At 46.2% G+C, this 14,758-nt stretch overlaps 1 protein-coding gene across 1 annotated transcript in view; it reads right to left on the reverse strand.

Moving 5' to 3' along the window:
- The window catches only part of SLC38A8 (solute carrier family 38 member 8), a 39,993-nt gene that overhangs the window by 14,531 nt on the left and 10,704 nt on the right, over positions 1 to 14,758 (reverse strand). The gene's annotated exons all lie outside the window — the stretch shown is intronic.

A 14,758-nucleotide genomic window follows, 5' to 3' on the forward strand; every position in this document is an offset into this window, starting at 1 on the left:
CTCCTCAACACGGCAGCTCTTCAAAATCATTTTCATCATAGCAGCCCTCAGAATCATCCTAAACACAGCAGCATCTCAGAATTCTTACTTACATGGCATGCTTCAGAATCATTCTTAGCAAAACAGTCCCTCAGACCCTTCCCATCACAGTAGGCTCCCACAATCCTCAACATGGAGCACCTCCAAAACATACTCAACACAACACTACCTCAAATACTCTTCAACCCTGAACCCCCTCCGAATCCTTCTCAACATAGCAGCCCCTAAGATTCTTTTAAACACAGAGGTCATCAGAATCTGTCTCACCATGCAGCTTTTCTGATACTTCTTAACGTGGCAGCCCCGAAGATACTTCTCAACACAAGAGCCCTCAGAATCCTTCTGACACAGCAGCCACTCAGAATTCTCAACACAACAAACCCTAAGATCTTCTCAAAATGACAGCCCCTCAGAATCCATATAAACACAGCAGCCCCTAAGAATCCTTCCCAACACAGGAGGCCCTCAGATCCTTCTCAACTTGTAATCCACGCAGATGCTCAACACAGCAGCACTTCAGAATTCTTACCAACATGGCATGCCTCAGAATCATTCTCAACACAACAGCCCCTCAGGTCCTTCCCAACACAGCAGATCCCCAGAATCCCTGTCAACATGGAACACCTCAAAATCTTACTCAACATGACACTATCTCAGAATCCTCCTGAACACCACAGCCCCTCAGATTCTTGACAACACAAAAGCCTTCAGAAACCTTTTGACATGGCCACCATTCAGAATTGTTCCCACCACTGCAGCTGCTAAGATTCTTCCTAACATGGCGACACCTAATATTCTTCTCAGCACTGAGGCTCTCACAATCCTTCTCACACAGCAGGCCTTGGGAATCCTTCCCAATATGGCAACCCTTCAGGATCCTTCTCAACAGGACAACCACTCAGAATCTTCTCAACACAGCAGCTTCTGAGAATCCTCCAAAACTCGGTGGCCCCCAAAATTCTTCTCAATATGGAGGCCCTCAGAATCCCCACCAACACTACAGCACCTCAGAATCCTTCTCAACACAGTAGCCCCTCAGAACTCTTCCCAAACAGGTAGTACCTCAGAATCCGCAACACAGCAGCACATAGATCCTTCTCAGAATGGGGGCATCTGAGATCCTTTGCAAAATAGCTGCCCCTCAAAACCCTCATCAACTCGGCAGTTGCTCAAGGATCTGTCTAAATATTCCAGCCTCTCAAAAATCTTTAACGTGCCAGCAACTCAGATCCTTCCTAACATGGCAGCCTCTCAGAATTCTTCTAAACACAGCAGCCTCTCAGATCCTTCCCAATACATCGACTTCTGAGAATCCGCCAACACAGGGCAGTCCCAAATTTCTCCCAACAAAGAGGCTCTCAGATCTCCCCAGCATAACAGCTCCTAAGATTCTTCTCAACACTGAGATACTTAAAATCCTTCTGACAGGGAAGCCCCTCAGAATCCTCCTCAGCACAGCAGCATCTCAGAATCTATCAAACACAGGACCCCCTGAAAATCCTTCAAAGCAAGGCAGCCCATAAGATACTTCTCAACACAGAGGGCCTCTGAATATGGCAGCTCCTCAGAATTCTTCCCAACATAACAGCCCCTCAGAATCTTCCTCAAAACTACAGGCCTTCAAAATGCTTACCAACATGGCATCCACTTACAAACCTTCCCAACACACATGCCTCAGAATCATTCTCAACACAAAAGCTCCACAGATCCTTCCCAACACAACAGACCCTCAGAATCCTTCTCAACATGGAACAGCTCAAAATCTTATTCAGCTCAACACTACCTCAGAATCCTCCTTAACCCTCAGCCCCTCAGAATCCTTCTGAACACAGAAGCCCACCAGATCCTTCTCAAAACCACAGCCTCTATAATTCTCACACGGTAGCCATCAAGATCCATCTAAACCACAGTACCTCAAAACCTTGCCAACATGGCAGCCCCTCAAAATCATTTTTAACATGGCAGCACCTCTGAATCCTTCTGAACACAGCAACGCTCAGATCCTTCTCAACACGGCAGCAAGTGAGAATCCTCGAAAGCACGGCAGCCCCTAAGTTTCTTTTCAACACTGAGGCCTGTAGAATCCATGTGAACACTGTAGCCCCTTAGAATGCTTCCCAACACAACGGCCCCTCAGAATCCTTTTCAGGATGGCAGCACCACAAATCCTCTTCAACACAGGATGCTTGTGCTTAGTCGTTCAGTCATGTCTGTCTCTTTGCGACCCTTCAGACATAGCCCACCAGGCTTCTCTGTCCTTGGGATTCTTCAGACAAGAATACTGGGGTGGGATGCCAATTCCTTCTCCACACAGTAGTCTCTCAAACTCTTCTCAACACAGTAGCTCTTCAGATTCTTCTCAACACAGCACCCTCAGAATCCTTCCAAATATTGAGGCCCTCAGAATATTTCTCAACAAGGTAGCAGCTCAGAATCCTCCTCAACATGGTAGCTGCTCAATATCATTTTCAACATGGCAGCCTCTCAAGATCTTCTGAACATAGCAGCCCTCCTATCCTTTTCAACACAGCAACCCCTGAGAATCCTCCAAAGGATGGCAGCTTCTAAGATTCTTCTCAACATTTTGAGGCCCCCAGAATCCTTCTAAATACAGCAGCCACTGAGAATTCTTCTCAATAATGCAGCACTTCAGAATCTTCCTCAACAGGACAGGCAGGTACAATCCTTCTCAACTTGGCAGCCCCTCAGATCCTCCACAACAGAACAGCTTCTGAGAATGCTGCTCAACACACATCCCTCAGGATACTTTGCAACTTGGCAGGCCATCAGAATCCTTCTTAATACAACACCTCTCAGATCCTTTCCCAATACAGCTGCCCCTCAGAATCCTCATTGACATGAAAGCTCCTCAAAATCCTTCTGAACACAGCAGCCCCTAAGAATCCTTCCTAACATGGAGCAGCCCCTCATATCATTCTCAACACGTAATCCAGTCAGATCCTCCTCAACACAGCAGCACCTCGGAATGCCTACCAACATAACATACCTCACAATCATTGTCAACACAACAGCCACTCATATCCTTTCCAATGCAGCAGGCTCTCAGCATCATTTACAACAGAGAGCACCTTAAAATCTTACTCAACATGACACTACCTCAGAATCCTCCTAAATACAGTAGCCTGCCAGATTCTTCACACCACAAAAGCCCTCAGAATCTTTTTGACATGGCAGCCTTTCAGAATAGTTCTCACCACCACAGCTGCTAAGATTCTCCCCAACATGGCAGCGCCTAAAATTCTTCTCAATACTGAGGCCCCTCAGAATCCTTCTGCCAAAGCAATTCATGAGGAAGTCCTTCAGGATCCTTCTCAATGGGACAGCCACTTAAAATCCTTCTCAACATCACATCTCCTCAGATCCTTCCCAATATGGCAGCCCACAGACTCCTTCCAAATACTACAGCCACTCAGTGTCCTTCTCAACACATCAGCCCATCAGAATCTTCTCAACACAGCAGCTTCTGAGAATCCTCTAAAGCACAGCAGCCCCTAAAAATTCTTCTCAACAGAGAGGCCCTCAGAATACTTCCCAACACCAAAACTTCTCAGAATCCTTCTCAACACAGCAGTCCTTCAGAACTCTTCCCAAACAGGTAATTCCTCAGAATCCTTCCCATCACAGCAGCTCCTCAGAAACTACTCTATGCAACAGTCCCTCACTTCCTTCCCTAAGAGCAGCCATTCAGAATCCTCAACACAGCCACCTGTCAAAATCATTTTCAACATGGCAGCACCTCAGATCCTTCCCAATGCTGTAGCCCTGCAGTAGCCTTCTGAACACAGAAATTAAAACCATCAGAACATCTCTACATGACAGCTCCTAACATTCTTCTCAACATGGAAGCCCTCAGAATCCTTTCCAACACATAGCTCCTCACAAGCCTTTCCAACACGGCAACCCCTCAGGATCCTTCCCAACACACAGCCCCTCAAAATCATTTTCAACATGACAGCCCCTCACAATCCTTTTGAACGAAGCAGCTCCTCCGATCCTTCTCAACATGGCAGCCTGTGAGAATCCTCCAAAGTACAGCACCCACTAAGATTCTCTTCAGCATTGCAGGCTCTCAGAACACTGAACAAGACAGCAGCTCAGAATCCCCCTTAATATGCAGTCCCTCAAAATCATTTTCAACATGGCAGAATTTCAGAATCTTCTGAATACAGCAGTCCTCATATCCTTCTGAGAATTCTCTAAAGGATGGCAGCCTCTAAGAGCCCTCTTAACACGGAGGCCCCCAGAATCCTTCTGAACATGGCAGCTCATTACAATCATTCTAAACATGGCAGAATCTCAGAGTCATCTCAATAAGACAGAACCTCAGAATCCTCCTCAACACAGCAGCTACACAGAATACTTCTCAGCCCAGCAGCCCCAAATCCTTCTCAACATGGCAGCCCTTCACATCCTTCCAATACAGCAGCCACTCAGAATTTTCTTCTCAATAAGGCAGCACCTCGAATCCTCCTCAATATGGCAACTCTTCAGAATCCACCTTAACACTGCATCCCCTCAGAATCCTCTAGAACAGCCCCTCATATCCTTCCCAGTGAGGCAGCTACTCAGAATCCTCAGCACAGCAGCCCCTCAGAATCCTTCTCAACACAGCAACTCCAGAGAACATTTTCAATGTGGCAGCCCCTCAGAATTCTTATTAATATGGCAGCCCCTCAGAATCCTGTTCAACCTGGCAGCACCTCACAATGCTTACCAACACAACCAGGTCTCAGATCTTTCCTAACACAGCAACCTCTAAGAATCTTCAAAACATGGAGGCTCAGAGAATCCTTCTCAACAGATTAGCCCCACCTCAACATGGCAGCACATGAGATTCTTATCAACACAAAAGCCCTCACAATCTTTTTCACACAGTAGCCACTCAAAATGCTCATCATGACAGCAGATCAGAATGCTGCTCAACATAGTAGCCCTTCAGGATTATTTTCTATATAGCAGCACCTCAGAATCCTTCGCCAAACTGCAGGTCCTCAGAATCTTTCCCAACACAGCAGTCCCTCAGAATCCTTCTCAACGTGGCAGCCCCTAAGAACTCATCAACACAGATATCTTCACAATACATTTGACATAGTGGGTCCCTTACATCCTTCCAAACACAGTAAAAACTCAGAAAAACCTTTTCAACAAGGCAGCACTTCAGATCCTTCCCAATGCTGCAACCCCTCAGAATCATTCTGAACAGAAGTCCCCCAGATTCTTCTCAACAGCATTTCCAAATATTCTGCTCCACATGGAGACTCTAAGAATCTTTCTTAACACAGCAGCCCCTAAGATTATTCTAAACACAGAGGCCATCAGAATCCATCTCGCCAGGTAGCCAGCTTGTTATTTCTTAAGATGGTAACCCCTAAGATACATCTCAAAATAAAAGCCCTCAGAAACCTGACATGGCAGCCTATCAGAATCCTTCCCAACGTGGGAGCCACTCAGAATTCTCATCAACACAGCAGTAGCTAAGATTCTTCCCAACATGACAGCCCCTAGAATTCTTCTCAAAATGACAGCCCACAGGAATCCACCTAAATGCAGCAGCCCCAAAGAATCCTTCACAACACACAGGCCCTCAGAATCGTTTTCAACAGGGAGCACCTCAAAATCTACTCAACATGACACTGTCTCAGAAGAGCCCTCAACACCGCAGCTTCTCTAATTCTTCATAACTCAAAAGCCCTCAGAATCCTTTTGACATGGCAGCCCTTCAGAATCATTCCCACCACTGCAGCAGCTAAGATTATTCCCATGATGGCAGCATCTAAGATTCTCCTCAACACTGAGGCTCTCAGAATCCTTCTGACACAGCAGCCCACGAGAATCCTTCCCAATACAGCACTCCCCTCAGGGTCCTTCTCAAAGGACAGTCACTCAGATCCTTATCAACATCACGTCTACTCAGATCCTTCGCAATATGGCAGCCCCACAGAATCTTTTCAAACACTGCAGGTCCTCAGTGTCCTTCTCAACACAATAGCTTCTGAGAATCCTCCAAAACACAGCAACCCCTAAAATTCTTCTGAACATGGCGATAGTCAGAATCCTCCTCAACATGGCAGCCCATCAGAACTCTTCCCAAACAGGCCATGCCTCAGAAACTGTCCCAACACAGCAGCACATAATCTTTCTCAGTATGGTAGCATCTGAGATCCTTGGCATCTTTAATAATTGGGCTTCCCTCATAGCTCAGTTGGTAAAGAATCTGCCTGCAATGCAGGAGACCCAGGTTTGATTCCTGGGTCGGGAAGATCCCCTGGAGAAGGAAATGGCAACTCACTTCAGTATTCTTGCCTGGAGAATCCCATGAACAGAGGAGCCTGGCAGGCTACAGTTCATGGGGTCACGAGAGTCGGACATGACTCAGTGACTAAACCACCACCACCACCACTCAAAACCCTCATCAATTCGGCAGCCTCTCAAGGATCCATCTGAACACCAGAGCCCCTCAAAATCCTTCTGAACATGGCAGCACCTAGATCCTCCTCTACACCACAGCTCTTGAGAATCCTCCAAAACACAGCACCTCCTAAGATTCTTCTCAACATCGAGGCCCTCAATATACTTCCAGCATGGCAGCTCCTACAATTCTTCTCATCATGGAGCCCCTAGAATCATTCTCACATGGCAGCCCCTCAGAATCCTTCCCAAATGGTAGTTGCTAACATTCTTCTCAATACTACATCCCTTGAGAATTGTTCCCAATGAGGCAGCCCCTCAGGTCCTTCTGAACACTGCAGGCCCTCAGAATCCTTCTCGACAAGGCAGTACCTTAGATCCTCAACATCAAGCCCTCCCAAATTCTTCTCAATGTGGTGGACCCTCAAATATTTTTCAACACAGCAGCCTCTCAGAATTCTTACTAATAGCATCTGCTCACAATCCTTCCCAACACACATGCCTCAGAATCATTCTCAACACAACAACTTCACCGATTCTTCCCAACACAACAGGTCTTTGGAATCCTTTTTAACATGGAGGACCTCAAAATCTTACTCAAAATGACTTACTCCACTGCCTCAGATCCTCCTCAACACTGAAGCCCCTCAGAATCCTTTTGAACACAGAAGTCACCCACATCCTTCTCAACACAAATGCCCCTAGAATCCTTCTTACACAGTAGGCCTCAGGATACATCTAAACCACAGCATTATAAAACCGTCCCAACATGCGAGTCCCATGAAATCCTTCCCAACACTATAGGCCCTCGGTATCCTTGTCAACAAGGCAGCACCTCAGAATCCTCCTTAACACAGCAGGTCTTCAGAATAATTTTCTTTATAGAAGCCCTCAGAATCCTTCCCAACCCAGCAGCCCCACAAAATCTTCTCAATATGGCAATCCCTCACTTCCTTCCCAAAGATCAGCCATTCAGAATCCTCAACACAGCAGCCCTTCAAAATCATTTTCAACATGGCAGTCCCTAAGACTCCTCAACACAACAGCCACTTAGAATCCTTCTCAACATGGCAGCACCACAGACGCTTCCCAATGCTATCACCCTTCAGCAGCCTTCTGAACACAGAAGCCCCTCAGAACATCACAAGGTAGACCCTAAGATTCTTCTCAACACAGAGGCCCTCACAATCCTTCTGATATGGCACCCCCTCAGGATTCTACTCAACACTGCAGTCCCTCATAATCATTTTCAACATGGCAGTCCCTCTGAATCCTTCTGAACACAACAACTCCTCAAATCCTTCTCAACGTGGCAGACCCTTAGTATCCTCTAAAGCACAGCAGCTCCTAAGATTCTTTTCAACATTCAGGTCCCTCATAATCCTTGTGAACACTGCAGCCCCTTAGAATCCTTCGCAACACTGTGGTACCTCAGAACCTTCTCAATACGGCAGCAGCACAAATCATCCTGAACACAGTCCCTTAAATCCTTCTCAACATGGCAGCCCCTACGACTCTGCTCTACATGGAGGCACTAAGAATCCTTCCCGAGAAAGCAACCTCTCAGAATACATCTAAACAAAGCATCTCTCAGAATTCTTTCAACACAGCTACTCCTCAGATCCTTCTCAACACAGCAACCCCCAACAATCTTCTAAACAAGGAGGCCATCGAAATCCATCTCAAAAGGCACTCTTTCTAATCTTCCTCAACATGGCAGCCCCTAAGATGCTTCTTAACACTCAGAATTAAGGATTCTTAAGCCCTCAGCAAAAACAAGAATGGGAGCCGACTGTGGCTCTGATCATGAACTCCTTATTGCCAAATTCAGACTTAAATTGAAGAAAGTAGGGAAAACCACTAGACCATTCAGGTAAGACCTAAATCAAATCCCTTATGACTATACAGCAGAAGTGAGAAATAGATTTAAGGAACTAGATCTGCTAGACAGTGTGCCTGAAGAACTATGGATGGAGGTTTGTGACATTGTACAGGAGACAGGGATCAAGACCATCCCCATGGAAAAGAAATGCAAAAAGGCAAAATGGTTGTCTGAGGAGACCTTACAAATAGCTGTGAAAAGAAGAGAAGTAAAAAGCAAAGGAGAAAAGGAAAGATATTCCCATTTGAATGCAGAGTTCCAAAGAATAGCAAGGAGAGATAAGTAAGCCTTCCTCAGGGATCAATGCAAAGAAATAGAGGAAAACAACAGAATGGGAAAGACTAGAGATCTCTTCAAGAAAATTAGAGATACCAAGGGAACATTTCATGCAAAGATGGGTTCAATAAAGGACAGAAATGGCAGGGACCTAACAGAAGCAGAAGATATTAAGAGGTGGCAAGAATACACAGAAGAACTGTACAAGAAAAATCTTCACGACCCAGATAATCATGATGGTATGATCACTCGCCTAGAGCCAGACATCCTGGAACGTGAAGTCAAGTGGGCCTGAGGAAGCATCACTAGGAACAAAGCTAGTGGAGGTGATGGAATTCCAGCTGAGCTATTTCAAATCCTGAAAGATGATGCTGTGAAAGTGCTGTACTCAATATGCTAGCAAATTTGGAAAACTCAGCAGTGGCCACAGGACTGGAAAAAGTCAGTTTTCATTCCAATCCCAAAGAAAGGCAATCCCAAAGAATGCTCAAACTACCGCACAATTGCACTCATCTCACATGCTAGTAAAGTAATGCTCAAAATTCTCCAAGTCAGGCTTCAGCAATACATGAACCGTGAACTTCCAGATGTTCAAGCTGGTTTTAGAAAAGGCAGAGGAACCAGAGATCAAATTGCCAACATCCACTGCATCACTGAAAAAGTAAAAGAGAAAAACATCTATTTCTGCTTTATTGACTATGCCAAAGCCTTTGACTGTGCGGATCACAATAAACTGTGGAACATTCTGAAAGAGATGGGATTACCAAACCACCCGACCTGCCTCTTGAGAAACCTGTATGCAGGTCAGGAAGCAACAGTTAGAACTGGACATAGAACAACAGACTGGCTCCAAATAGGAAAAGGAGTACATCAAGGCTGTATATTGTCACCCTGCTTATTTAACTTATATGCAGAGTACATCATGAGAAACGCTGGGCTGGATGAAATACAAGCTGGAATCAAGAATGCCAGGAGAAATTCAATAACATCAGATATGCAGATGACACCACCCTTATGGCAGAAAGTGAAGAGGACCTAAAAAGCCTCTTGATGAAAGTGAAAGAGAAGAGTGAAAAAGTTCATTTAAAGCTCAACATTCAGAAAACTAAGATCATGACATCTGGTCCCATCACTTCATGGGAAATAGATGGGGAAACGTGGAAACAGTACTGGACTTTATTTTTGGGGGCTCCAAAATCACTGCAGATGATGATTGCAGCCATGAAATTAAAAGACACTTACTCCTTGGAAGGAAAGTTATGACCAACCTAGATAGCATATTAAAAAGCAGAGACATTACTTTGCCAACAAAAGTTAGTCTAGTCAAGGCTATGGTTTTTCCAGTAGTCGTGTATGGGTGTGAGAGTTGGAGTCTAAAGAAAGCTGAGTGCTGAAAAATTGATGCTTTTGAACTGTGGTGTTGGAGAAGACTCTTGAGAGTCCCTTGGACTGCAAGGAGATCCAACCAGTCTATCCTAAAGAAGATCAGTCCTGGGTGTTCACTGGAGGGACTGATGCTGAAGCTGAAACTCCAATAGGTTAGCTACCTGATGCGAAGAGTTGACTCATTGGAAAAGACCCTGATGCTGGGAGGGATTGGGGGCAGGAGGAGAAGGGGATGACAGAGGATGAGATGGCTGGATGGCATCACTGACTCGATGGACATGAGTTTGAGTAAACTCCGGGAGTTGGTGATGGACAGGGAGGCCTGGCATGCTGCGATTCATGGGGTCACAAAGAGTTAGACACAACTGAGCGACTTAACTGAACTGAACTGAAGCCGTCAGAATCCCTCCCAACATGGCAACCACTCAAATCCTTCTCAACATGTAATTCCCTCAGAATCCTCCTCAACCCAATTGCACCTCAGAATTCCTACCAACATGGCATCCACTCACAAACCTTACCAACATGGCATGCCTAAGAATCATTCTCAACACAACAGCCACTCAGATTCTTCCCAACACAGCAGGCCCTCAGAATCCTTCTCAACGTGAAGCACCTCAAAATCTTACTCAACATGAAAGTACCTCAGCATCCTTCTCAACACCACAGCCCCTCAGATTCTTCACAACATGACAGCCCCTAAGATTCTTCTCAACACTGAGGCCCTCAAAATCCATCCTTCCATCACAGGAAACCGTGAAAATCCAGCCCATGAGGAAGCCTCACAGGATTCTTTTCATCAGGACAACCACTCAGAATCCTTCTTAATCACAACACCTCAGAATCTTCCCAATATGGCAGCCCCACAGAATCCTTCTGAAAACTACAGGTCCACAGTGTCCTTCTCAACAAGGCAGCCCCTCAGAATCATCTCAACACAGCAGCTTCTGAGAATCCTCAGAAACACGGCAGCCCCTAAAATTATTCTCAACACAGAGGCCCTCAGAATCCTACCCAATATCACAGTCACTCAGATACCTTTTTAACACAGCAGCCCCTCAAAACTCTTCCCAAACAGGCAGTTCCACAGAACCTATCCAACATGGCAGTCACAGAACCTTCTCAACACGGCATCTTCTCAGAATCTTCCTCTACACGGAAGCATCTAGATCCTTCTCAGCATGGCAGCAGCTGCGATCCTTTGCAAAACAGCTGTCCCTTAAAACTCTCATCAACTTAGGAGCTCCTCAAGGATCCATCTAAATAATCTGGCCCCTCAAAATCCTTCTCAACATGGCAGTACCTCAAGTCCTTCCTAATATGGTAACCCCTCAATGACACTACATCAGATCTTTCTCAACACAGCAGCTGCTCAGAACCCTTCTCAGCATTGCAGCACCTCAGAATTCTTCTCAACACCACAGCATCTCAGAACTCTTCTCATACAGGCAGTTCCTCAGGATCCATCCCAACACAGCAGCCCACAGATCCTTCTCAACATGGCATCCTCTTAGAATCCTCCTCTGCACAGAGGCACCTAGATCCTTTTCAACAAGGTAGCACCCCAGATCCTTCTTGATATGACAGCCCTTCAGATCCTCTGCCACACAGCAGCTTCTCAGAATGCTGCTCACCACATATCCCTCAGAATACTTTGCAACAAGCAGTCCTCGGAACCCCTCTTAATACAACACCTCTCAGATATTTCCTCAATAGAGCAGCCCCTCAGAATTCTTCTCAACACAGCAGGCACACAATATCCTTGTCAACATGACAGCCCCTGAACGTGGAGGTCCTCAGAATCCACCTCACACGGTAACCCCCCAAAATCCTCCTCAAAATGGAAACCCCTCACAATCCTTCTGGACACAGCAGCCCCTAAGAATCCTTCCTAACATGGCAGTGCCTCAGAGCCTCCTCAATACAGTAGCACCTCAGAATGCTTACCAACATGCCATGCCTCAGAATTATTCTCAACAAAACAGCCCATAAGATACTTTCCAATACAGCCCTCAGAATCCTTCTCAACATGGAGCACCTGAAAAACATACTCAACAGGACACTACCTCAGTTCTCCTTAAAGCTACCCTCAGAATTCCTTCTAAACACGGCAGCCCCTAAGATTCTCACAACACTTGTGACACAGCAGGCGCCTCACATCCAGAAACTCAGCAGAAACTCAGAAACCTTCTCACCAAGGCAGCACTTCAGATCCCTCCCAATGCTGCAGCCCCTCAGAATCATTCTGAACACAGAAGTCCCCCAGATCCTTTACAACAAGCAACCCTAAAGGTTCTGCTCCACATGGAGGCTTTAAGAATCCTTCTCAACACAGCAGGCCCTCAGAATCCTTCTCAACATGGAGCATCTCAAAATCTTACTCATCGTGATACTATCTCAGAATCCTCCTCAACACCATAGCCCCTCAGATTCTTGACAACACAAAGGCCCTCAGAATCCTTCTGACATGACAACCCATGAGAATCCTTCCCAATGTGGCAGCTCCCCCTCAGGATCCTTCTCAACAGTACAGCCATTCAGAATGCTTGTCAACACCACATCTACTCAGATCCTTCACAATATGGAAGCTCCACAGAATTCTTTCAAACACTATAGGCCCTCAGGATCCTTCTCAATAAGTAGCTTCTGAGAATCCTCCAAAACATGGCAACCCCTAAAATTCTTCTGAACACAGAGAAGTTCAGAAGAATTCCCTTGGAGTCCTTCCCAACACCTCAGCACCACAGAATCCTCCTCAATGAGGCAGACCCTCAAAACTCTTCCCAAACAGGCCATGCCTCAGAATTTGTCCTAACACAGCAGCACACAAATCTTTCTCAGTATGGTAGCATCTGAGATCCTTTGCAGAACAGCTGCTCCTCAAAACTCTCATCAATTCAGCAGCCTCTCAAGGATCCATTTAACAAACACCCCAGTCCCTGAAAATCTTCTCAACATGGCAGCACCTCAGATTCTTCTCTACACTATAACTCCTGCTGCTGCTGCTAAGTCGCTTCAGTCGTGTCCGACTCTGTGCGACCCCATAGATGGCAGCCCACCAGGCTCCCTCCCTGGGATTCTCCAGGCAAGAACACTGGAGTGGGTTGCCATTTCCTTCTCCATTGCATGAAAGTGAAAAGTGAAAGTGAAGTCGCTCAGTCGTGTCTGACTTTTAGCGACCCCACAGACTGTAGCCTACCAGGCTCCTCTATCCATGGGATTTTCCAGGCAAGAGTACTGGAGTGGGTTGCCATTGCCTTCTCCCCTATAACTCCTGAGAATCCTCCAAAACACAGCACCTTCTAAGATTCTTATCAACACAGGGGCCCTCAGAATATTTCCTAGCATGGCAGTTCCTACAGTTCTTCTCAACATGGAGCCCCTAGAATCTTACTCACATGGAGCTCTACAAATCCTCCTCAAAATGGCAGCCCCTCAGAACCCTTCCCAACCCACAGCTGCCAACATTCTTCCTCTCAATACTACACCCCCTGAGAATTTTTCCCAATGGGGCAGCCCCTCGGGTCCTTCTGAATACTTCAGGCCCTCAGAATCCTTGTCAACAAGGCAGCACCTTAGATCCTCCTCAATATCCAGCCCTCCCAACAGGGTGGACCCTCAGATGCTTTTCAACACAGCAGCCTCTCAGAATTCTTACTAACAGCATCTGCTCACAATCCTTCCCAACACACTTGCCTCAGAATCATTCTCAATAGCCCACAGATCATTCCCAGCACAACAGGCCTTTGGAATCTTTCTAACACGGAGCACCTAAAAATTTTACTCAGAATGACACTACTTCAGATCCTCCTCAACCCTGCAGCCCCTCAGAATCGTTCTCAACACAAAAGCCCCTAGAATCCTTCTCACACAGTAGCTTTCATCTAAACCACAGCATCTTAGAACCTTCCCAACATAGCCGTCCCATGAAATCGTTCCAAACACTGTAGACCCTCAGTATCCTTCTCAACAAGCCAGCACCTTGGAATCCTCCTTAACTTCTTAACCGCAGCTCTTCAAAATAATTTTCATCATAGAAGCCCTCAGAATTCTTCCCAACACAGCAGTTCCTCAGAATCCTCTCAGTACAGCAACCTCTCACTTCCTTCCCAAAGATCAGTCACTCAGAATTCTCAACATGGCAGCCCTTCAGGGTCCTTCTCAACACAGCAGTCACTCAGAATCCTTCTCAACATGGTAGCAACACAGATCTTTTCCAGTGCTATAGCCCTTCAGCAGCCTTCTGAACACAGAAGCCCCTCAGAACCATAACGTAGATCCTAAGATTCTTCTCAACATGGAGGTACTCGCAGATCTTTTCCAGTGCTATAGCCCTTCAGGAGCCTTCTGAACACAGAAGCCCCTCAGAACAACAATGTAGATCCTAAGATTCTTCTCAACATGGAGGTACTCACAATCCTTCTGATATGGCACCCCCTCAGGATTCTACTCAACACAGCAGTCCCTCATAATCATTTTCAACAAGGCAGCCCCTCTGAATCCCTGTGAACACAGTAGCCTCTCAGATCCTTCTCAACACGGCAGCAGCCCCTTAGAATCCTCTAAAGTACGGCAGCCCCTAAGATTCAATACTGAGGCCCCTCAGAATTCTTGTGAACATTGCAGCACCTCAGAATCTTTCCCAACACTGTAGCACCACAGAACTTTCTCGGTATGCCAGTACCACAAATCCTTCCCAACACAGTGGTCCCCCAAAACTCTTAACACAGTAGCCCTTCAGATCCT

The sequence above is a fragment of the Muntiacus reevesi genome, chromosome 2, assembly GCF_963930625.1.
Source record: "Muntiacus reevesi chromosome 2, mMunRee1.1, whole genome shotgun sequence".
Taxonomy (NCBI): domain Eukaryota; kingdom Metazoa; phylum Chordata; class Mammalia; order Artiodactyla; family Cervidae; genus Muntiacus; species Muntiacus reevesi.